The 26,548-nt window shown below is 43.2% G+C and overlaps 1 protein-coding gene across 4 annotated transcripts in view; it reads right to left on the minus strand.

Moving 5' to 3' along the window:
* LYPD6B (LY6/PLAUR domain containing 6B) overlaps window positions 1-26,548 on the minus strand; it is a 135,678-nt gene that overhangs the window by 88,628 nt on the left and 20,502 nt on the right. For 3 of the 4 annotated variants that reach the window (XR_012656664.1, XR_012656661.1, XM_075070234.1), the window contains exon 1: window positions 13,779-14,033. The exons of the other annotated variant lie outside the window; for it this stretch is intronic. The gene's annotated coding sequence lies outside the window, so the exon portion shown is untranslated. Of the gene's footprint in view, window positions 1-13,778; window positions 14,034-26,548 lie in introns of those variants that run through there. 4 annotated transcript variants of the gene reach the window in all.

Below are 26,548 nucleotides of genomic sequence, written 5' to 3' on the forward strand. Positions count from 1 at the left end.
AAGCCGTGGGACCAGCGGACCCTCCGCAGGCATGTCTCCAAAGGCAACCTGCCTGCCGCCCTCACAGTGACCGGCAGAGCGCCCCCCGTGGCTTGCGGCCCCAAGCACGCACTTGGCGTGCTAGTGCCTGGAGCCGTCCCTGCCAGAGTGAACGCACAAGGCATTATTCAGAAATCTCACAAGCTGGGGAGGAGAGATAGCTGATTGGTTTGAGCATTGGCCTGCTAAACCCAGAGTTGTGAGTTCAATCCTTGAGGGGGCCGTTTGGGGATTTGTCCTGCTTTGAGCAGGGGGTTGGACTAGATGATCTCCTGAGGTCCCTTCCAACCCTAATAATAATAATCATCTATCTAATCTACAGAAAAGTGCCGAATGTTCATTCAGACAGTAATATTGCACTCCAGTACATACTGAAGGGTGAAATCTCTTTAATAGTTGTCTTTCAAACTTCATGTTTCTCCTGTAACATCCCTGAAAACCATACTTGGAAAAAAGACCAGTGGAGCTCACTTGTTGAAGATACTATGCGATTTTTTAATGATAAACACAAATGCTTTCAAAAAAAACTAAATATTTTCCATAGCCCATGTGTTTTAAAGGGTAGAAACCCTGTGAGAAACTGTGCATCCTTAACTCCAATGGAAGTCAACTGAAATGGATTGTACTCTATATTAGGGTTTCATACTGCTGCCCGTCACCATAGTCTTCTACATAAAATCAGCAACAGTAGTAGAGTTACTAGGGGATTTCATGGAGTCTCTGACCCTCCTCTCTTCACAGGGTCAAAGCTTTGCTTGCAGGTAGGGTTTTGTTTTTTGAGAGATACTTGGCAGGGGATTGGAAATAAAAGGAGTATTTTAATTGTGAGCATAACTTAACGGTAGAAATTTCTTCTCAAAGAAGAAAGTTTTCCAATAATTCCTAAAGATAATCAGACTCTTGATTTGCTTGGTCTCCTGTGGAAGATTGCTCCATAGCTGGATGTCCTCAACAGAGGATGCTTTGACCCCAGCTCTCATGTGCTTTGTGCCTGGGCTTTGAAATATGCATTGTCTAAAGGAGAACAACCATCATGGTGGTCCATAAATCAAAATTTAGTCTTGATTGTAGCTGAGGCTTGATCCATTAACTGCTTTAAAAATTAGGACCAAGGTCTTAAACTGGCTTTGGGAGGAGGTCTGGGAGCCAGTGGAAAGACTTGAGCACAAGCCTGATATGCTCACAATGATCTGAGTCATAACTTCAATTTTGCCTGGATTCAGCTTGAGACAGCTACTCCTCACCCAAGAGCCAATATCTTGTAGGCATTCTGACATTTTAGCAGTAGCAGTGGTTGCATCAGCTGAGAATGAGATACAGAGTTGAGCATCATTGACCCAATACTGGCAGCCAAGTCCATGGCACCTCACTATCTCTCCCAATGGTTTCATGTAGATATTGAAGAGAACCAGTGATCATATGATCCCTCTGGGACCCCAGAAGGGGAGAACCAATTACTCACCACCACTCAGGGAGATCTGCTAGAGAAGAACAATTGGAGCCATTATAGTGCTTCATTATCTACTCCTGCTAGGTCATGTAGGCATTTGACAATACTTGACTACAAATAGTACTAAGGCTGCAAAGGGGTCCAGTGTACTTGTCAACCACCTGTCAGGAAACGCTTAGCATTGCATGCACCTGGGACAGCTGTGCCTGCATGCACATGGAAAGCATGGACTTTGGGACTTTTCTATTGCACATTCTTACCGTTCTGAACAATTAGAGCTTCATTAAACCAAAACCAAATTATTCTGTCCTAGCAAAGACACTACAGCTCAGTTAGATCTTGAAAATAATTTTAAGATCATACTCTGATGGGACAACATCATTTGCTTTGCACAAAGTATCTTTGGAATTGCACAACAGATGGTTTTACTGAAATACACACATTAAAAACAATTGAGGCTTCTGTAGCACTACATGAGACAATCTTGAACCAAATCCAATACAGAGAATTATAAATACTATTGGTTATGTCCAGCTATCGTCTGGCCAAGAGAGACGGCAACAAAAATTGTGCCAGCAGTTTAATTTAATCCAAATTAAAGTTTGGATAGTTTTTCTTAGGCCCGTATATTGCCTGTACTTTATGAACATCGCTCCCAATGCATGGAATTCCACTACAAATTTAAGCTAAAATATGGGTCTCAAAAAAAACTGAAGTGTGTTACAAGATTGAACCTGATTTTCTGAGGGGCATCTATGTTTATCATCAGCCTGAATCAGACCCAAAATGTTTTGGATGATATGTACATATATCTACTTATGCACATACATACACAGAGAGAGAAACCGGCCAGAAGCATGCGAGTAATGCTGTAAAGATCATGGTAGTAATTATTCAAGACCCTCAAGTCATGCTCTGAAATGTGATCTTAAGCTTTACTTTTTCTTGAATTGTTACACACTGGCGAGATCAAAATGTAGAAAAAAAAACACATTAATAGGTGTTGTGGCACATATTTCTGAGGTGAAGAAAAAGATATATGTGCTTTTTATTAAGTGTTTAGTATACAATTGTAGCTGCAGCCTCCAGGAACTGCCCTTGCATGTCGGCTACATTATTGGCCATTATACTACAGGAAACACATATGCAGCCAAAGCCTCTTCTGGGTTAAAAATTCAGGAAGTTTTCTGAATCACTGATCATTGCAATGACAGGTTAATATGTCCAGCAGAGAAAGATATTTGGGTGATTCGTCAACATTCAGGATGTGAAAGTGCATCCATGCACAACCTGCTACTAAGTCATTATTAACCCTTTCATGGCAAAGGCATCCAGGCTGGGAAAGAGTTACAACAAAGTTCTTTATTTGAACCGTTCTTATTGTAAAGCTGATTAGATCAGCCTCAGATTTCAGGGGAGATTTAAATATATGTACATCACCACCAAAACTGCCACCAGTCCTGAAATTTGCAGAGTATCTAGGATGGAGGTACATAAAACCCCTGAATATTTTTTCTTCCATGGGACAAAAAGGATGGCAAATTTATCTGTGTCCAGAGCAGAACTGTAATTAGGCCACAGCTATAGCAGATTGTCAAAAAAATACATGGTACTCTTTGTGGCTGGAACAATCCCTAAATGACTACAAAGGGTTTAATGTAATAAATTTCATCCAATTTAAACCAGATACCGTTAGAAGCCAATACTATTGTATTGAGATTAATGATTGAACTTTGTCCCAAAGTGGGTTTGGAAGAAGCTGTTTAACAACTACATCCGTGTTACAGAAAAAACAAGCTTTACTGGTGAATGTTTGTTCAACTATACTAAGAGGATTTTGCTACATGAGAATGACCACTTGACAAGGATTATAGCTATTTACCTGAGCCTCTCAGAGGACTCCCGTGTCTCTTAGCTACCTCTTCAAAGGACACAAACTATATTTAGATGTAAAACACATCTGTTTACGTTGTGAGCACATTACACTTTTTTCCTGCAGTAGTAAAATGAGTAAAGTAAACATGAAACTTTCCCTGTAATTTTATTGTTCAGTTTATGTTTTTTCCTAGCCCTTGGATAAGCTTCACACCTTTATTGTCACTACTGCTGCTGTCTAATACATGCCAAAACTCCACTTGGAAATCTTCCAAGGCATGTCAATTCTGGCACAAAATATGGTATGTTATAGCAGGAGTTCCCAGACTCTCTTCTCCCGAGGCCCACCTGTGCAACTGCAATAGGCACTGCAGCCCACTATTAACACTTTTTGAGGAAAACTATTAATCTGAATTATTACCTACATATAAATGTCACTTTAAACAATATGTTTCCTTTTCATTTTAATATAAACAATTGTAATGATAGAAATCCCTAGCAATATGCACTCAAAGAAATGCTTCAAGATCTTTGAAACCAAACAGTTTTAGTAAAACTACACTTTAAAAAAATGTTGAGAGCAAAATGTGGTGTTCAAACAGGAAAAACACAATTTTGTATAAAAGAGATTAATAAGCAACACAGCGCTAACAAAATTGTTTTAAAAAACCCACACTATTTGTTGATTTTAAAACAAAATATTTGTCCAACTATGAACACTATATTGTGTTTTCAATTTTTTATAGTGTAAAATCTGAATGTCTGCGCTGTTTAAGTAAAGACTCAACCCTACTCTTTACTAATTAGAAGAGTATCAAGTATTGTAAATAAAAACAAAATAACTTACAGCCCTGGCGTCTTCTTAATGGGATGGATGTTCCTGCTTCTCTTTGCATAGTTTTTCCAGGCGGGGACATATGTTAGTGAGGCTCAACCTGATCTCATCTTCAATTTTTCAGCCCCTTGTTTACTCCAGCCCTTGAGTGCAGACCCATATGCTTTCCCTATGCGGGCTCTGTCAGGAAGGGCAAGGGAATGGGGACATGTGCCCTAGAGCTGCGCTGAAGGGCCAAGGTCAGGAGGGGGGTGGAAAGGAAAGATGTAGTTTTTGGGGGAAGGGGCAATGCTGCCACATGCCCCACCCCCCCCAAACCAAAAACAACAACAAAAAAAACACTCCACCCCAGCTTGATTGGAGAATGCAGCTGTGCCAGTGGACCACCCAGGAGCCGAAGGGCTGTACTGAGGACCCAGTACTGCAAGATGATGAGCACTCTCTTCTCCAAGTGAAGTCAATAGTTTTGGATGCTCAAAACCATTGCCGGATCAGTCCCTTAATGTCATTAAACAACCCAGATTCTGGCTGACACCTTTAAAACAGAAATGAGGGGGTAATTGCCATTAGTCTCAATGCAAGTGCCATTAGCTGGCAGTGGAATCAGTGCATGTCACTGTATGAGAGAAAGTGGCAATGTGGTGGCAAATAAGGGATGCGCAACTCCTGCACAGAGCCCAGCTCAGGGAAAGAACTCTGCATGGAAGGTGCAGGGGAGAAGGGGCCAGGACACAGACTGGCAAGGGGAGTGATGAAGATGGAGGACCCACTACTGCACTGATAGTCTCATTCTCCCCACATGTGTGGACTGAGTAAAAGCTGAAGGAGGCTATTGCAGCCATTGAGCTGAATTAACCTCTGCAGGCATGGCATAGTCTGAGGGAACGTAACCCAGGCGTCTGTCTACCTGATCAGACTACTTTGGCTGAATGCTGGGTAGTACATTTGCCCTTATGGTTGAAAACACATGTACTGCAATTTCTGTACCATAAATGTGACTAGTAACAAACAAGGGGACCTAACCAGCATAACCCAAAAGCTCTACATCAACCATCACTTAACTGATAAGCCAATAGCAAACATCTTCAGTTGTAACCACTAACTGCCATGCAAAGATCGAGGTCACTGTTGTACTTAAGTACTTTCCATAAACTTCATCCATGATAGCAAAGAAACTGAGGCCATGGCTACACTGGAGAGTTGCAGCGCTGGTGATGAGGTTACAGCGCTGTAACTTCCTCTGTGTCCACACTTGCAAGGCACAGCCAGCACTGCAACTCCCTGGCTGCAGCGCTGGCTGTACACCTGGTCTGCTTGGGGTGTAACAATTCCAGCGCTGGTGATGCAGCGCTGCTCATCAAGTGTGGCCAGCAAAAGCGCTGTTATTGGCCTCCAGAACTATGGTAAATTAGTGATGATTATCCCATGTAATACCTTTTCAGCCAGCTCTGCTCTTCATCATTTCGCACTCCTCACTGCCCTGGGCTCAGGTCGACACGCCTTTAAATGCCCGGGAATTTTAAAAATCCCCTTCTGTTTGCTCGCAGGTGTTGTGAGTGTATATCAATCATGCTTATCGAGTGCCATGCTCATCTGTGCCAGGGAATCTTGAGCCCCTAGCTATTCTTATGTTATGGGCGGTAGTTAAGCTGGCGAGCTGCTGGACTCTCATCAGTTGTTTTGGTGAGTGTGAAGCCTGTGCTTACGTCATCAGCTTGTGTGACGCTCTCACCGGTGTGGTGTATAGACGCTGGTTAGTTCCCAGAGAATTATCTGTAATGAAGAAGTTTAACCCCATTCATAATGGTTTAGCATTGGGCACTGTAGAATATCCACTCGACAGTCCATGTTGGAAAGTAGGCCCAGCTCCTATGGGACCGTGACCGGGCGATGAAAGTAATGACACGGTGGTGCAGTCGCGCTATAGTGATAATAGGGAGCCTTATACGACAGGCTGTGTGGACAGAGCGCTGTCGGGATATGTGCCTACTGCGAGTCTGTTGAGGATTCCGCCACTCGATAGTTGCTGTTCCCCCCCACCTGCATGGGTAGGGCGTTTCGAGGTGCGGTAGGATTTGCTTGTTGGGAAAGATACTTTTGGTGTCGGTGACGTACCCGAACTGCACAATTCGGCAGAGAGGCTCGCATGTAATGACCAGTGTTTCGGAGCAGGGCGGTGAGAGGTATGGAGGCAGGGGGGTGGTAGAGGAAACTGAGAGTGAGGGTTACTGGGTGGTGGGAAACCCAGAGTCCCAGAGGCATGCAGCCAGGAGCTCTTCTCAAGGCCAGGAGGACGCTAGCCAGTCGCAGCAGCCCCAAGCCGTATGGTGCCAGATGTAGGCGGTTGCAACTTACGTTATAGCCTAAGGACAAGTAGAGGACGCGGTGTTTATCTTTCTCTCTAGGAGGTTACCGCTGTAATAAAGCAGCCTTCTATTTGGAAGGATCGCTGGAATGTTTTGGGATAGGAGGCCCCGGGTAATGATTGGGTTGGTATGCGCTTTGCGATTGGGATGTCTCTAGATGTCTGGATTGGCCAGTATTCTCAGTAGTCCTTTTCAATTTACTGATATATTCGCACCGCGTAATTCTATCAGTCTCGGTTCTTGAGTCGGCGTTTCTCCAGTATGCGGCGTCTTCAAAGTTTTCAGTTCGAGCCCGTGAGACTTTACTTCCTCCCAGTTTTACTGGGAATGCTTCGGGCCAAGTTATATAGGGAACACCCGCCAACGTAGTAGGAGCTCCCTATGATCCCTTAGTCAGACGCTTTAACGTTGGTCGCTCCGCCTGTGGCTTTGACAGGGCCTGTGGCGGGAACCAGTTGGGCTGCACACAGGAAGCTGTCCTTAGGGGCGGCCAGGCGGAACCTCTGCCCGCATTGCTGTTTGTTAGAACAACCACTCCTGCTCTGTCCCAGGGGTACCCACGTGCTGAAGACCAGCAGCGGGAATCCGTGTACTCATAGGCGAGGGATTAGTGTTCAGGCTCCTCACATAATGGCTCGGTTTCCCCCCAAGCTGCTCTCTTGGCCTTCTCAACTCTGTACCGAATAAGGCCCCAGTGCGGCTGACCCAAAGCCATTGCCCTTAACTCTAGGTTGGAGCCGCCTTCAGCGGAGCCAGATGCCTTCATTATCAGTGACCGCCTCATGTCCGCCATTATCATTGCATGTTCTTCGCTGCTGGGCTCTCTGTGCTATGTTTGCTATGTGTAAAGGTCATTGGCTACAAATGAGACTAAAAAACTCGTCTCGCGTAGCTTAACTGTGTTTATAAACAATCGCCTCTTGTAATAAATGGGTTTCATATTCTGTTTTCTCTAAGTGTTCCGCGTTGAATAGTTACTAGTTAAGATCCACCTCCTCTATCTCAGACTGCTCGCAAGCTACAGAACCTGAGAGGGAAAACCAAGAAAAGCAAGAAGATTTTGGTTGAAAGCAGTTGGATGAATTCGTCTACCAGAGGAGAATAGGAGGCTGCGGGACTGGAGAGAAAGAAGACTTAAACAGTGAGGGAAACCGAAAGCAGGAGAAAGGAATTGGCTAAGAGAAAAGGACAAGCAAGCTGATAAGCCTCCTGGGCGCCAAACGGAGAGTTGCAGTCACTCATTAGCCCTGCACGGGCCAGAGCACTACCAGTGCTACAACTACCCCCTCTAGTGCCAGAGCTCTCTCCCTTGCTGCCCCACATGTCAGCTCAACTCTTCTCCAGCATTCCAGGTTCTTACCACCACCAGCTGGCCCCAACACGCCTGTCATGTTCACCTACCTAGCTTCTGAGTATCTCTTACACGCCCTTGACTCTCTGCACTACCCCCATACCATGCAGCATTTTCTCCTGATGCGCAGCATTCGCAACAGCTCCACGCAGGACCTATTCAACCTTCTGGACCTCGTACAGACCCCACCCTCCCCCCCGTCTTTTACTGGACTGTCTTTTCAATAAATGATTCTCTGGCTTTTAAAAACAGTTTTTATTATTGCGAGAAGTGACTTGAAATGTACGTACCACCAGTGAAAAAACAGGCAGTGCAAAATCATTGTAACCACTGCCACTTACTATCAGGCAAGGCACCAACCATTATGTTGGCTTTCAGCCTCAATTGCTCCCTCAGCATCCTATCCTTGTACCCTTGCTGGGCCTCTCTAGTAGCCCTGCTCATACTTGATTGTGCAAATTCAGCGATCCAGGTGTTGACACCTCGGAGGTCCTGCCTGACTCTGAATGTTCACCCTCTCCTCCTCACAAATATTATGGAGGGGTACAGCACGCGGATATACCGCAAGGGATGCTGCTTTCCCCCAAGTCTAGCTTCCATAAGACATCTCCAGCATCCTTTAAACAGCCAAAAGCACACTCCACAGTCATTCTGCACCAGCTCAGCCTGTAGTTGAACCGGTCCTTGCTGCCTGTCAAGCTTCCCTTGTTCATGAGCCAGCTATTAACAGGTAAGCAGCGGTCTCCAAGGATCACAATGGACATTTCGACGTCCCCTCTATGTGATCTTGCGGTGTGGGGAAAAAAGTCCCAGCCTGCAGCTTCCTGAACAGCCACTGTTCCGAAAATGCGTGCATCATGCACCTTTCCGGGCCAGGCTGTGTTAAATGTCAATGAAACGCCCCGGTGTTCACAAGCACCTGGAGACCATAGAGAAATAACCCTTCCGATTAATGTACTCGGATGCCTGGGGGGTGGTGCCAGAATAGGAATATGCGTCCCATTATCGCCCCTCCACAGTTAGGAAACCCATTGTGCAAAGCCATCCACAATTTCCTGCACGTTCCCCAGAGTCCACGGTTCTTCTTAGCAGATGCGATTAATGCCCTGCAATTGACATCACACTATTCCAACGTCGACGTTCCACTCCAAACTGGTTCGCCGACCGATCAGTAGCTGTCTTGAGTTGCCAGCTTCCAGATTGCAATAGCCACCTGCTTCTCCACTGACAGGGCAGCTCTTCAATCTGTGTCCTTGAGCCGCAGGGGTGGGGCAGCTCCTCACACAGTCCCATGAAGTGGTTTTCTCATCCGAAATGTTCTGCGTCGGCACTGCTCGTCATCCGCGCTCTTCCATGCACGACCTCTCCTGTTAGATCCCACCACTCAGTGCTTGTTTCCTGAGCCCAAAGGCGGCGTTCCACGGTGCTGAGCATGTCTGTTACTGCCACAAGCAATTTATTGTCACACACGTCAGGCGAATTGATATCATTGTCGGACTCCTCACTGTCACTTTGGAGCTTAAGGAATAGCTCAACTGCTAAACGTGATGTGCTGGTGACATTCATCAGCAAAGTCCTCAGCAGCGCGGGCTCCATTTCCCACAGAAATAACGCTGCAGACTCACAATGGCGTCAAACTGCTGGGATGTGAAGCGATGCACCACGGGGCGTTGGGACAGGAAGCGGAATGACCTGCACCCTTCCATCCCCTTCCCACAACCCACGGCGCCAAAATGGGATGAGGTGCTCTGTGGGATAGCTGCCCACAATGCACCACTCCCAACAGCACTGCAAATGCTGCATATGTGGCCACTGTAATTCCCAGCGCTGCATATCTCCAAGTGTAGCCATACCCAAAAAGTCAGGTTTCATCAGGCACAGCTGTAGCCAAGACAACCCATAGGCTGTGGCCATTTTCAGTCAAATTTGTTTAAAAGGATTTCTGCGAGGCTTCATGTCATATCTTGCATATGACTAGATATGTGATTTACTATATTAGAAAAATTACTAACACTCCACCTACAGTAGAAGCCTCTGAAACAGAGGAGTAGTAGGACAACACAGGCATACACTGTAGGATTACTACAAGCCATCCATTAAGAATCTCTTCCTATTATTGTTCAACCACAACAGATTACAACCATTTAATATGCTGATTAAATTCACTGCAAACAAAACAAAACAAAACAGAGAAATTAAATCTAATTGTGAATTTTATTATTGCATTTTAACAGTCCCAGGAAAAGAAGGCTCATGACATCATCTAGAAGTGGTTAACCACAAACATCCCATAATCCCGTTAAGTCAAGTGGTCACTCTTGTCTTTGTTTTGAACTCACTGTAGGAATGCGGATATGCCCTGGAAAGCTCCATTTCTGACAGCCGATTGCTTATCTGTCCCGAGACAAAGCAACCATTAGTGTGGAATGCTGTGAGTGAGAGAGAGAGAGGCGGGGGGAAGGGTGTGTCTGCTGCTGTCTGAACTTACAAGACAGCACACTGACATGCTCTCAGCCCCCCAAAAACCCACTCTCTCTCTCCCCACATACACACAACACACTCCCTGTCACATGCCACCCCACCCCCATTTGAAAAGCACATTGCAGTCACTTCCATGCCGGGATAGTTGCCCATAATGCACCACTCCCAGTGCCACTGCAAGTGCGGCAAATGTGGCCATGCCAATGCGCTTGAAGCTGTCAGTGTGGACAGATTGCAGCGCTTTCCCTACTGCACTCTATGAAGGCCGGTTTAACTCAAAGCGCTCTACATCTGCAAGTGTAGCCATGCCCTAAGAGACAAATGCCTCTGAGCTTCCACCAAATTCCATCATTAAAACTCAAGTATGGTATCAATAGACTCAGAAGGAACAAGTTAGAAGCATTAAATCTTAAGAACTCTCAGCACAAATCACACCCTGAAATAGGAAAATGTATCTGTTGGGGTACCACGAAAAACAACTTAATCAAGGCCCTAAAATTGAGACACCTCTCAAAATGCATTTGTAAGAAAATTTCTAATTAAGTTTCTTGATAATGATTCACAAACAAAACTGGACTTTGAATGAAAAACCCATGTTAAATGTCAACATTTTTTATCTTCGTTACAGAATCGTAGTGTGCTCTCCAAACTCCCCTCCCCAAATATATTAAGGGGCTAACATAAACTGACTTATAACATTGAAAAATAAAAATGAAGGATTGCTAAATGGTGAAATTAAATGCTTTGTTATATTTTAATGATGTGTAATTATTGTGGCAAATTGCCGGTACTGTTATGCTGGGTCTCACGCTTTCTCTTCTTTGGGGAAGGTTCAGGCCACCATTGCTTGCCTCTGAACCGGTATTTTAATTACCCCATTAGTGTCCTTGAGGAGGGGAGTGGAGAGGGAGGGACCTGGGCCTCTTCTCCAGCGTCCCAACCCAGGGGCCCTGAGGTTGTGGGAACCACTTGAACTAGCGGTTCCTTCCCTTGGGCTACTTCCCTTCCTACCCTTCAGCTTTTGAAGGGGCTTCTTGTCCTCCTTCACACAGCCCAGGTGCCCTTAACCTAGGGTTTCTTTTGGATTTCTCAGCCCACCGCCAGCACTCCTCAAACTTTCCTCTTCTCTCTCTCTCTTCTCTCTCTTTCTCTTCTCTTCTCTTCTCTGTCTTCTCTCTCTTCCAACTCCACTCCAACTCCAACTCCAACTCCAACTCCAACTCCAACTCCAACTCCAACTCCAACTCCAACTCCTTCAAACTGCTCTCTGCTCCAACCAAACCTTCCTGCTCCAACTCCCACCCTATGTGACTGAAGCAGGGGTTTTTATCACATGACTGACTGCTGGTGCTCTAATTGGCTTCAGGTGCTCTAGTTAATCTATAGCAAACCTTCCTCCCCTTGCAGGGAATAAGGCTCCCTGCTAATACTCTCCTGTTGCCCTCTGGCCATGCTGTATCATATTATGTATAGTGAATGAGTACAGATAAGGAGACACTTAGGCCAATGCCTTGCTGGAAAGTGTGCGTTTTTGCCTATTCTTTGATATACATTGCTGAGCTGCTTAAAATGTGGTTATTGCTGACAGAACAAAGGTAACAGAGCTGGAAGTTTTTAGATAAAAATATTAAAACCTGCAACAACAAAAAAAACCTTTTTCTAGGAAGACCCAGGGCAGGGTAACAAAAAATAATATGGCACTGAAATTACAAAACCAGCAGAAAAAAAATGCAGAAGTTGGATAACTGAAACTTGTATATGCACAATGTACAAGTTACCACAAACCCAAAGGGCTGGTGTGTTAAAAGCCAGTTGGATAAAGGTTAAGTAATCTATAATATAGAAATGTATAAGAGACCAAACTTGAGAAACACCAGACCAGAAACTGAAGGAAAGACAAGACCTGGGGTCAGAGAAGGCAATGATTCCCCAGAATGTGGTAACTTTGGGCCCATTTACCAATTCTGTCTAGTCTGTTATTATTTGTCTGGCATAAATGTATGTCCAGACATTATAAGTGACAATAATTCTCTCTGAAATTGTATAAATAAAGCCAAAAATTGATTAAGCCTAAATTGGATGGACTTGTGACTCAGTTTCCCAAGTTTTACTCAAAAATGTCAATAAAAACTGTCAGTGTCCTGGTTTTCAGAGCCCCACAAAAAAAATTGTGTGTGTCAGGCATTGTAACCCCCTGTAGACTCTGGCAGCCTGCAGGAACCACCAGCCAAGCCAACAAAATTGACAGCAAGCTGAGTAAGTGGATATGAAATTCAGATGCCACCACTTGCCAGGCTGGTCATGTGTAGCCAACCAGCCATTCTTCTCACCAGCCATTCTTCTCACCAGTAATCAGGTTAACCAGTGGTGACTCTCTCAGATTCAGGGCAATTCAAGCCCTCTGGTCATCTTCACATTAAACATAGGCCCTCCCCCCCCGACTCAAGTTTTTTAAGACTGCTTCAGAGCTATTCTTAGCCACAGTGTGTAGCTGCACAAGGAGGCAAGAGGAAAGCAGGGATTCCAGCCTCTCCCTCCAAGCTGTCAAAACCCTCCCTAGTCTGTACCTCTCAATTACTGACTCCACCATGCACTCACCCAAACCCCAAACCCCTGTGAGATACTGTCCTAGCTCTTTTGCTTTGAAAAATCAGGTCACCCTAGACAAAAGGCACCAACAATGTTTCTAGTGTAATTCTGAAAGAAGTTGCCGCTTCCAAATTAACACTTATGTGGACCACACAGAGGTTCCCTTAAGTATGTATGAATTCCCTAGAGGTGACCAAATTTTCAGGTGTTCAGCACCCCCAGTTGGCCAGATTTCTCAAGAGAGTCCTCCTACTTAGGTACATAAAAAGAGTCCATATTTTCAACAGTGCTTAGCTCCTGACTGCTCCCATTGTGACACTTTTAGGCAGGTTGTCGAAAGACAGCTGCAGCCAATATGCTGAGCTCCATTCAAAAATCTGATGCACACTGCGGGCATGCAAGTGTTTCCTACTGGTCTAAGAATTTCGCAGAGTTGCTGTTTTCTTCTTATGTGATTTTGAAGTCTACAGCTGAAATCCCGGTCCCTTTCAAATCAATGGGAGTTTTATTATTGACTTGGGGGGGAGAGGTGTGAAGGATTAATTTCAGTAATGCAGCTAAAAATGAAAAACTCTGGAAGGGAGGGTAACATTGCAATAGTTTGGAATTCAAACACAACAGCTACAGGCAAATAAAAGTGCAGCAGGACCGACCAATCCATTATTACTATTATATATGTAGCACTCAAAAATGTATTAGTCATTTTATTAAGCTGCTTTATTCTTAAATGCAAAAGAGAACTGGAAAGGATTTTAAAAAATGACTTGCTTCCTTTGCTGAAGGTTTACTCACGTTTTCCAGCCAATGGCTCCTTTATGGCTGTCATTCCATAGAGGTTACTTCTATTTGCTTTGTTTTTCCCAGGTGGGCCTCCTCAATGCAAAGTAAAATGGAGAGTGGATAAGAATTGACAGGCTGTTTACACTGGTGCAGGTGCTATCACATGAAGTTTTGGCTGCTTTATACTGGTTGGACAGTTCTTGGACTCATTCCTTGCCAGGTAATTAGTTGTCCAGGGCAACATGAAGTTTAGATTTTATGGAGACCTCTGGCCTTCTTTTCCCCCGGAGCTGCTGTAAAGATGTCAACATGCAAGTGACTTGTTTCCACCCCACTCAAAAATGACACAAACCTGGATGGAAAACTATGAGTTTCTCAGTTTTAATTTAAATGTGCTACGTATCGAGACTAAAACACACTATGCAAAGCATAGAAGGGACTTTAATACCAGTCTCTTGCTCCCTAGCTCAGCACTGATGAAAGGTAAGAGAACTCAGTACAAACAATACAGCAACCCTACTATTCCACAGCTTGCCCTTGCAAGACTGGTCGATCAATGAGATCAGTTCTGGCTTTGAAGCAAGTGTAAAGTGAGTGAGCCAACTAGAAGTTTCCCTTCTTCCCCTATTTATTCTTCCTGAGCTACCCCACTGTGCCTGCTGCATCTGGCTTTGTTTGGACTGCTGCAAACAATACTTTCCCTGCCAAACAACCCCTTACTTGTCAAATCACTGGAATGTTACTAGAGTCAATGCTGGACAGTAAAAGGTGGGACATCTACTCTGGCATTTACCTATGACTATTTCTGGGCAGACACGAGTTGACAAAAAAGGTCAGAATTTCAGATCCTGGTGACTAGGTGGCACCCACAAATCCTGTGTTTACAAAACTTGCATTTGAACAAACAGCATTTGCACCAAAAAAAAAAAAAGGAGTCAATTCTACAGAACCCACCTAGCATGTGTAAATGCAGATTTAGCATACATGCAAAGCTTGCATGCATGCGATTCAGTCTGAACATATTAGGCTTAGAACATTTTCCACCTGGTTAACATCAGTACAGATTTCACCAGCTGATTCTCTTCACCCAGTTGGGACGTGTAAATCCTAAACTGGCTGTTGTCCTCTGCAATTGTCTCTAGCAACACCACTACATATCCCTTGGGAGTCAGATTTCAGAGCATTGGGGGCAAACAAGTAATTACAAATGGCAGGTATCAATGAGGATGGATACTTTTTGACTAAGAAGACACAACTTGATTCATAACTTAAAATGACAACTAACCTAATATCTCAAGACCTCAGGCCACCATCCATTTGCCCCGCATTTCACTACTTAAAACCAGACCACAATAATTGTTCAAGACCTAAACCAAACGTCCTGACAGACCCATTGAATCCCAAGCCTGTGGGCATCATGCAAGCTACTGCATGGGGACCTGCCTGACCTCACAAGGGCTAAGGTGTTCATGCCAATCTAATTTACATCAGCACAGAAGAAGGGCTAATGCAGAAAAGGGCATTTACCCTATTTCTCAACCTCCAATGGGCAGGGATCCAACCATCACACCTTAATGATTCTAACCCCACTAATAGGGGACTGATCCTTGCTGCTAACGTAACCCACTGACAAATGTGTGTTACAAGTCCCTCCTGTGCCTGATCTGCAGAGGACATGAATCTGTTACAGCCCTAGTCAATGATCTTTAGCTCAAGTGGTAGTAGTTCATGAGGGTTTTTTGGCTCTGGAGATCCTGAGTTGAATTCCCAGTGTGTTGACCAAGATGGCAGCCATCACACTGACAAATTGTTTCTGTTGCAATCCTATGAAAAACATATCAGTACATTAAACCACAACACCCATGCTCATATCTTGGGTATTTTGTGACCATTTAACATAACCTGCACAATTGCTTCAAAGTCCAAAAGAACCCACACAATCTGATAACCAAAATCCCCGCAATCACCCAAAGCATGATAAAAAACAGGAAGCAACACTTTAAATTGGCTCAAAACCAGTGAGCTCTGCAGGAATGAGGATATTTGTGATAGCAGAGATGGAATAGGAAGAGGCCGGCTTCTAAACTGCCTTTTAAGGGTGGTGTCCCATCAGCCAATCTTAGCTGCCTTTAGAGACCCCCTGAATTGATCGATGGCAACACCTCTCTCCAACAAGAAAATTTTGGGGTTGGTCAAGAGGTGCCACAGCAACACACAGAGGTAGGGCTGGCCCTCTGATCTCACAGAATGGCTCCAACTAAAGGGCCAGTGCCCTTATGTCTGTGTTGCAAGCTGTTTCTAGTGCTTGAGGAGGAGTAGCAGGGAAGCTATTGTGAACCTGAACATTGAAATTCAGTTTATCCTAGAGCATACAAAAGTGCGCAAAGTTCATTTTAACAATTCACCTTGCAATCTTCCAGACTAGCATAGTGACAATTGCCCTTCATTTTTGAATGACTAATAGTTTCTAAAAAGGTTCAGATTTGTGTTACATTAACAACGTACTTGAATGAATATAAATTAGGGCTCAAGCCTATACTTAGAGCTTCGAGAGTACAAAGTGTTATATAGCACATCTCTGCACATAGCCAGTTCAAATTTCCTTCTCAACCCTACACCTAATTTCTCTCAAGCAGTTATGCATCTGTTCCACACACTGAATCCCTAATTTCCTATAACTAATGAAGTAGAAACCCTGGTTCATTTGTGATTATTAACCACCTAACCGGATTCCTTCACAGGGAAATTGTTAGGGGCTTTCCTTCAATATTATGCAGTTTAACTTCCAATGCTCTGTTGTTCTAAAACCTCTTATTTTCTTTAAGGAAAGGTTTTGAAAACATTCTTATTCTTGGTATTTGGTATAATAGACAAAATGTATATGTAATTCAAATTCTTTTTAGTCCTGAAATCTTTTTAAAGCTCAAAATCCCCTGAAATGTGAGATTCACTTAGAAATTGCACTAGATGTCTGGAGGTAATATGAAACACAAAAGTTGATAAACAAATGCTACCAGGAATAAAACACATTATTCCAATACCCCCTATGTTTATCGCTCGAAGATCCCCTAGAATAAAGAGTTAAGTTATTTGTCATATCAAAGGATGTACCAAAATAAAAATCACTTCTTATAAAGTCCTTTGCTCTGTGATCCTCATAATGGAACCACTTAAAACATGCATAGAAGATGCTGGCCTTAGATGCCTCTCTCTTTCAGAGCACTACACAATTTAGCTTGACTATTATTCCTTGCTCAGGAAAGTATCACAACTGGAATTGTTGGATGATGCAGGACACAGACAGAGGTACCCTGTATGTTGGGACGGAAGATGCGACACAACAAACCTTTAACAATACAGGACTTCCATTAGCAAGTTTCATTAAATTATCCTCCACCATAACTTTTAGATTGGAAGATCACTGAAGCAAAGACTGTCTGTATTTGTGTCTTAATGTGATGAACACATTATTTATGCTTAACAGAACAACAAGCACTGGTATTGGCTGATTTTGATTTTTATTTTTTTTTAAATGCCAAAGCTCATCACTCAAACTTCTGCTAACCTATCTGTATTAAATCACATCCACTCACTTAGGGAAAATAAAAATATTATGGCCCAATCCTGCCAAACCTTTAATGAGCCAAATTTCAATTGGTCTGCACTTGAGCCAGAGTTTACAGGATCGGGCCCTTAATTATGTGTTCTGCTCTAAAGCATCCAGCATTTGCCAGGATAGCTTTATATTCCAGCAAAACAATAATTAGGTTAAATATGTTTTGTGTGGTAATTGCACAGCTATACAGACTGAGTCTCCTAGGTGGAGATGGGATGGGATACTAACTTGTGAAAGCAAAACCACCTGTCAGCCACATGCTTTTAATAGAACAGAGGTGTTTAAGCTGCACAGGTTCTTTCAGGCAGGTTATTATGAAACATGAATGGCATTTACCTGCAAGCAAATTGTGCTCTAATCCTAATCTCTGTTTTACTGTCTCTTTTCAGAGTTGAAAAGGATTTCCTGGAAGTAGAAAATAAGTGAGAAGGTTTGAGAGGGAATTTTGGGAATCAACACCACAGCTCTCAAGCTATATCAGTTTCTTGCTCCTCACATAAATGCAGATGAATAAAACAGAGAGAAAGGCATAGCTGGTGTTTGAACAACTATCCTCAGTCATTTTATACTTGAGACATGAACTTTGGTAGCTCCATAGCTCCACTCCATGAAACTACTTTCCCACCAACAGCCTTCCTCCAACTACCATGCAACAGCTGCCCCTGTTCTGCCAGGGACTTTTCTTCCTTCCTTTCCTTTTATTTCATGTTTGTCTAGACAATCTTTTAGAAAAGTTGCTCCAGAGTCTTCTCTTCCTCTCTCTCTCTCTCACCTGTTCTGTGTCTAGCACTAAAGATAATGGCTGCTCATTGGTTATCCATATCTACAGTAAACATTTCTTTGCTATTTGGAATATGAGTTCCTCATTGGAATTGACAGTTCAGGAAGGAGAGGATTCTCTATCACCCAAATATGTATAGTAACCAGGAAAAAGAAAGAAACAGTCATATCCATATCCTCCTACACAGGTCTCAAGCGAGCTCAGCTGTTACTCCTAGACTGCTCTTCTCTCTTCTGGGAGTGTTATGCAGATGCTGACTAGATAATAGAAAGTATGTAAATGTCTGAACATTTTCATTAGTGGCCTGCATAATGGAGTGGAGTTTATGCTTATAACATTTGTGGATGACAGCACTTTGGAGGACAGGATTAGAATTCAAAACAACTTTGACGAACTAGAGAATAGATGAAATTAAATAAAAATACAAGTGCACAGTACCGCACTTAGAAAAGAAAAATAAAATGCATAACTACAAAATAGGGAATAACTGGGTAGGCAGTAGTACTGCTGAAAAGGAAATGGAGGTTATAGTAAATCACAAATTGAATATAAGCCAACAATGTGATGCAGCTGCAAAAAAGACTAATATTCTGTGGTATATTAGCAGAAGTGTCATGTAATACATGGGACATAAAATTGTTCAGGTCTACCTGGCACTAGGGCAGCCCCAGCTGGAGTACTGTGGCTCCATACTTTAGGAAAGAAATGGACAAATGGGAGAGAGTCCAAACAAGAACAAAAAACTTAATACAAGATTTAGAAAAATCTGATCTTTGAGGGAAGCTTAAAAAAAACTGGGCCTGTTTAATCTTGAAAAGAGAAAACTGAGGAGGAACCTTATAACAGTCTTCAAATATATTAAGGACTGATATAAAGAGGATGACGATCGATTTGTTCTCCATGTCCACCCAAAGGCAGGATAAGAAATAATCAGATTAATCTGCAGCAAGGGAGATTTAGGTTAGATATTAGGAAAAACTTTCTAAACATAAGGGTAGTTATGTTCTGGAATAGGCTTCAGAGGGAGGTTCTGGAATCTGTATTACGGGAGGTTTCTAAGAACAGGTTGGACAAACACCTAATAGGTATGGTCTAGGTTTACTAGGATCTGCCTCAACATAGGAGCTGGACAAGATGACCTCTTGGGGTGCCTCCAGCCCTACATTTCTATGATTGTTTAGGCTAAAAGTTTGTAAATTTATTATGTACCTACTGGTGCATAACATGTAGCATTGTCCATACCTCAATAGTTCAATAAAGTTGTTATACACTGCCCATGACTTCTGAATTCTTCCTAAGTTCTTAATATAGTAAGTTTTTGCACTTTTGTTTCAAGTACATCTTTTCTCTTTAAACTAGGGGCTGAGAGGGAAGCTGGGAGGCAGCATCCCCCTCTTTGTATAGGCACAATGCTTTCCAATTCTGTATGCAGTGCCACAATAGACATTGTTATGATCAAAGTAGATTGTTTAATCCTCACAGCACTCCTGTGAGGGAGGTGGGTAAATATTATTAGCCTCATTTTAATTATGAACAAAGCGAGCCACAGAGAAGTTAAATTATTTGCCTAAGGCCACACAGCCAGTCAGTGGCAAAGTTGGAACACACCTCAGCTTTCCCAGCTTCCACTCCCCTGCCTATCCAATGTAAAACAACAAGAGGACTGAGCCTAGCAAAAAACCAAAACAAATGGATAGCCCCCCAGGGCAACATGCTTCATCTCTGATTTGAAAGCAACACAACTAGGGTGAGAGAAGTTCCACTTTCATGCTCATTATGTTTTTCTGCATGAACTGCCAACAACAGTGCCTGTTGGGATGTGTACATCTAAGAACTGGACTCAGACTACTGGACAGTTTTCTGACAGCAACAATTTTCTAATCTCTTTTGCACAAGGACTGTCATTGTCGGTAATAATAGCCACACCTATTAAGGTTGCCTGACGGCTCCTATTATAAGATTACATTTTCAGTTGTTTATAACTTTGTGAAAATTTAACCATTTGGCTGAAATTTTGCATGCCTCAGCTGTTTTGTGATTGTTTTTTATTTCAGCTAAAACATTCCAGTCATTTTCTAAAGTGAAGCTAAAGAATAATAAGTTATTTTGCCCATGTTAAAAAAAAATTGAGACCTTTACTTTGAACAGCTGTCGCACCTCCATGTTTTGGAGCAGAGACTTGATATTTCGCATGGAATGGGCTTTGTGTCAGGGATGTGCCATTTGCCATTCCCATGAAAATCCTCCCATGCTTTGTCCAAGTAATAAGCCTTTGAAAGATTGCAGATCGCACATGCTCCCATTTAAGAAGTAGTAGACTTCTTAAATGGGAGCAGCTAAAATGTCTGAAGATTCTATCCTTACAAAGCATGCTTGAGCCTCTTGCAGCTCCTTGTGTTAACCAGACTGCACATGTTCCTGCCTGGGGCTACTGGGGCTCAGAAAGGCTTTCCCTTAATGGCTGCCTCCAGCTGCTCCAGGCCAGTGTGGGGCCTGGCACTGCAACTGACAACAGGCATCGCATTTCTCCTGTGCTCTCAATGACCCCACTGTTCACATCCAGGCAACATGGAGACAGAAGCTGTCTGAATCAAATGAAAAGAGGGGACAAAAACTAGAGAAACTGGGACAAAGAGTCTAGTGACAGACTGGAGGGGCAGTGGAGAGAAACTGGAAATTGGAAGAGGGAGGTTGGGACTGAATGAGCAAGGAGGCTGGGTGCCCCAGTGAGAAGGGCAGGCTAAGACTGATGGGGTGGGAAGGCAGGGACTAGGAGTCAATAATAGTTATGTAGGGAGGGGAGGACACAGAGATAAGATAAGGAGCTAGAGCCGAGACTAGGAATGTCTGAAAAAGGAAACTAGGATTAGGAACCAGTATGTGGGGGGAAATGGAGACATGAGGAAGGGAGAAAGAGCTGGCAAGGAGATGGAGTGCAGGAGAAGAAGGGAAAGTGCTATATGATGCTAAGTGCTTTGAAAAATGCGGTTCTAGTCATCTCAGATTGGTTACCAAAATTAGTGGAAATTGGACCTTAATATATCTATGCCTCTTCTCTCCATCTGTAAAATGGGACTAATACCTATCAGGGGTGTGGTGAAGATAAATTACTGCTTGTGAAGCACTCGGATACTATTATGGGATGTTCCAAAGAAAAGCCCATGAGGAAATTAATAATTCAGTCTTCAGAGCTGGGTTTGAACAATGTGCAACAGATAAGGCCATACAGCTGTACGTTTGCACAGTGTCGAACATAACAGGGCCCTGACTAAGCCTCTAAACATTATCATGATTTGAATGTTCAACAACTACTGATTTTGGATTAAATTCACCTAAAGGTTAAAGACACTGTGACCCATTACCAATTCCATGCACCATCTGGGCCCACTGTTACGTTATCTGAATGTATTCCCCCATATAGTGGATGGAATTAAAGAGCCAATATTCCTTAACAGTTCTCACAAGTCTGTCATATGCTAAGTACCGTGTGTGTGTTGGAGCAGGGGAGAAGGGTGGAACGTGGTAGTCTAACTGCTATGCTAGCAAGTGCCAACTTGTTAATGGCAACCATCTGTGGTACATAGTTTGTCAGATCTAAGCCAAAACTATTTGGAAGGATGTGTTCTATTTTGCAGAAAGTTGATCTCTTTTACCACCATTTACTCCACCATTCCCAACAGATGACTTGCATGGCATGAAGTCTAGTCAAATTATTCATAATACTCTTCTGTTTAATATAAATATGGAAACAGAATTCATATCTCATGTGCCTTTCCCACTTGTGTATGTTTAATTGCTCAATGTCACAACATTAACAAATATCCCCAGTATCTTGCTCCTGAAAGAAAAACAGAAACTAAAGCTCATTACACCTTCCATTGCTCTTTTCCATTAAAGATAATGCCTTTGTAAAAATAACCTGCCTGTCCAATTAACTTCCAAAGCCTCAAGAGCTGCCACACCTGTTTGGAAGGATGTGTTCTACTTTGCAAAAGGCTGATTTCTTTTACTATTGAGTCCATCAATCCAGTTCTCAACGTGCTCTGATAGAGTCTGTGAGTTACTGTACCATGATTGCCCACCAAGCTGGGGAAGTTAGGTGGAGACAAAATTCATGTGCAAACATTCCCATGACACTTCATCTGTACATGGTGTCCTAAAACTAAGGAGATGGAGGGGCCTTGATCAGGATGAAACTATAGAATTAGAGGTAGGAGGGGGAAAAATAGTCCACGTAGTAATCTAGGAAGATCCTTCAGTTCAATCATTACATGAGATGAAATAAAACTCTGAACAAAGCTTTTTTGCATAAAAAAAAATATTGATCCTGCCTTTGCTCTTTGGCTCTTTCAGAAAGACTTTAGCTCACCAGCTAGGCAGATTTGCTTTAACATTTGTCCTGACTAAGACATCTTCAAGTGCTATTATACGCTGAAAATTGAATAAGTACACATTTTTGTTTATTCCAAATGACTCCATATCAAATGTGCTCAGTTTATAGACATGCATTTTTTTTCCTGTCTGCCCTATAAACTGAAGGCTAAGGGCATATCTACACTGCAAATTTAAGTTGACTTACATTAGGTCATGTCTACACTACTTTCCTTCTGTCGGTGGTGCTCGTTCTCACCAGGAGCACTTCCATCAACTTACGAGGGACAGTCCAGGTTCTCAGCTCCGCACACAGCTCCTTGCCAGGACCCCAGCTCTGCCCCCTCAGCTCCTCACTCCCCACCAGGAGCAGGCCTGCCCTCTCAGCTCCTCACTCCCCACCGGGAGCAGGCCTGCCCCCTGCTCTCGACTGAGCTGGGGAGCCGGGAGCCAGGGGGACAGCTGGGCTCTAGTTGAAGCCCCATCTCCAGCCCAGAGTGACTGCCCAGCTTACTTGTCAATTTCACAGCTCCAGCCTGGAAAAATGAGAGCCAACAGCCAATGTAAGAAATCCGCAGCACCTACATAGACATGGCATCAGCCTAACTACCCCGACACCTCTCGTGGAGGCAGACTAATTATGTGGCTGTAGTAGGGCACTTACATTGGTAGGAACAAGACTATAGTATGACATAATTAGGTCGACTTAAGTTACCTTACTTCGATTTAACCCTATAGTATAAACCAAACCTATGCTGTACTCTCTCTCTCTCATCCATCATTACACTAGACTTCAATAGGACTGTTCATATGACTAAAGTTAGACTTTTTTTTAAGTATCAGAATCACAACCTAGTAATTTAGGGCCCCAATTCTGAGAGGATCTGCGCACACTCAAATTCCACTGAAATTAATAGATATTGATACAACTAGCCCTGTAAAATGCTGTGCATCAATTCTTTTCATGCAAGACTTAAAACAGAATCTAGATCATTCACCTTTAACTGTATTGGCTATTAAGTTCTGATGTGCAAAATGTAGTAAAAACCTACTTTATTCAGGAAAATAAGCAGACATGATAGTGAATATATAGAGACAATTCTCTGAATGAGTCATTTTTACCATCAGTTTTCTGAGCGTAACCCAGTTTTAAACTGCTAAACTTTAAATATATTGTATAAAGTTTCCTTGGTGCAAATAAAATCATATAGATTTATAGGGGAAAATTATATGCATCATTCCTGAGCCAAATTTTGAAAGATAAATTTCAGTACTCAGCAAATTTTGTATGACTGAGCTATAGATAAACCCCAGAAATATGGCATTTAGAACAGCAACTGTGTCATGCCATGAATGGCACCTCCAGAATGCTGCACAAAAGCATTACTGAGAAAAAACAAATATTGACTCAGAAAGACTCATCTTCAGTAAAGCGTTTTCACAGTTAATGAGGGATTGCCGTTAGCTCAGGAGATGTCCGTGCCAACTCTACAAAGTAATTGACTTGAATTTTCTTGTGTTCCATTGTTTCATGTCAAGTACATTCACCAAACAAACCATAGGCCCAATTTATCAAACGATTAATTGAGTGCACTTTGCAGCTCAAAAAGTGATGTACAAATATTAACTAATTAATTTTCACAACACCTTCAGGTAAGTAAATATAATTAGCACCATTTTACAACTGGGAGAGGAAGAATGGGCCAGTAGTGGTGGGGCACTAGACTAGAAGATAGGACATTTGGGTTCAAGTCCCTATTCTGCCACAGACTTCCTGTATGACCATGGGCAAGTCAATTAGCCTCTCTGTGCCTCAGTTCCCCATTTGTAAAATGGGCCTATGTCTAAGATGGCTGGTAATCTAGGTACTTACCTAAACCAAGAAACAGTCAGAAGTCGCCCTTATCCAATATTGGCATTGGACAAAGTAGATGAATGGTGATGATTTTACATATAGGGAAACAAACTAGGTCAAGTCACTTGGCCAAGGTCACAGCAAGTCAGAGAGCCAGGACTAGAACCTAGGATAGTTCTGGTTTTCAGTCCTATACCCACTTCTCTCATCCCCAGTTTATGAGACCCTCATATTAACCTGCTGTATTAATGCCTCGAGGGATTAAGTCATAAGGGCCACGAAAAAGAGACATAGGTTTAGGTACTAAATGTTATACTCAGGAGTGGCGCCAGGGTTTCTGGCACCCTAGGCAGAATTCGGGAGGCGGTATTTTGTGCGCTCCCCAAGGGGCACACGGGAGCTTCCGGTTCCGCTCCCATTGCACCGCCAAAGAAGAACCCTCCGCCGAAATGCCACAGGCTACAGCGGCAGTCATTGAGCTGCTCAATTGCCTGCCACTGTTTTCCGTGGCACATGGCAGAAGGTCCTTCTTCGGCGGCGCAACAGGAGTGGAACCGGAAGCTCCCGTGCACCCCCATGGGGAGCACACAAAATGCCGCCCCCCAATCCTGGCGCCCTAGACGACCATCTAGGGTCGCCTAATGGATGCGCTGGCCCTGGTTATACTTGGGTCTGAATTCAAAGAGTGCATGGGTTTCAATGAGAGTTACAGGACCAGATGTAATGCAAAATATAAGCCTTTAGTCTAGTCCAAAAATTGATATTCAGTTTCTTATATATTCATAAAAGCCAAATAGGCAGTTCCCTGGGTGAAGTGTTTGTGTCTTAGAAGTGTATGAAGAACTCTCCCATAGGAGAGAGATTTCCAAGGCTTTGATTCAGCAAGGTAATAAAGACCCCGAGCGGTCTTATTGATTTCAGTGGGGCTACTTACATGCTTAAGTGTCTTGATGAACCAGCACCTAAGGCCATGTCTACACTACACAACTAAGTCGACCTAAGTTAGGTCAACTTACAACCACCACAGTAATTACTGCAGTTTTTCATATCCACTCCACCCTCCTTCTGTCTATGGTGCATGTCCTCACTGACTTAAGAAGGGCAGGGTGTGGGGCTGAGAGCTGGCCTCTCAGCTCAGCGCTGAGCTCTCCGCTGGAGCCCGACTGCTTTCCAGGCTCTCAGCTCCCCCTCTCACTGCATGGAGCTCCCAGTTGGAGCCTGGCTGCCACCTGAGCTTTCAGCTCCCTGCTGCACAGAGCTCCCACACGAACTACATTGACCTAAGCCTTACGCCTTTCATCAGAGTGGATTTATTAGGTCGGCGTAGCAGGCAAGTTACAGCAGTGGGAGGAACACTGTAGTATGTACATTTATACAGTTAAGTCATCATAAGCTGCCTTACATCAATTTAACATTGTTGCGTAGACATGCCCTAAGATATCCTTGAATAGCTGTATTTCTTTACATCTTCTGTAACTTTAGAGATCCTCTAATACTCCCCATTGCTGAAAAACAAAGAAAAATAAAAGACAGGAGCCCCAATTTTTTCTTTTTTGTTTGCCTTTAAATTGCAGGGGGCATGACCCTGAGAAAAATGGTAACAGGCATTTCCCCCTGGCTAGTGAGCTTAATTCCCAGGATACTAGGTGTGTAAATCTTTCAAGCCCTGTCCCCAAAGCCTGTCATTAATTAAATAATCCTATGACCCAAAAAAGCTAATTGTGACCATGGGAAACAGGAAGATGTAGATTACATTTTTCTTAGCCAGTAAATAAATCTGAAGTAGCAAATTCTCCTGCTTTATTTGTATGCTAAAATAGTTTTGCTATATATGAGGCATGATCACTATTTGAGGACAGAAAAGGATTGTACGGGACAGGAACAGGCACAATGATTTGGTATTAAGCCAAAAAGAATGAATGACAATCTGACGTCCAAGTGAACAACCACCCCTTAGACTTAGAGAAGTGAGGTTATCAGAATGTATCTGCCAACTGACAGGCACTTATTACCTTAACCTCAGTGATGTGCTATTAGATGTTCACTATTCAAAGAGCTGTTAACAAGTACATGCTTGAATACCAGGTATCATCTGTCAGAAAGGGCAATCAAGTGGAGTAGTCAATAGGATGACAGGCTGGGATCCGAATTGGTTAAAA

The sequence above is a fragment of the Chelonoidis abingdonii genome, chromosome 10, assembly GCF_003597395.2.
Source record: "Chelonoidis abingdonii isolate Lonesome George chromosome 10, CheloAbing_2.0, whole genome shotgun sequence".
In the NCBI taxonomy this organism is placed as follows: Eukaryota; Metazoa; Chordata; order Testudines; family Testudinidae; genus Chelonoidis; species Chelonoidis abingdonii.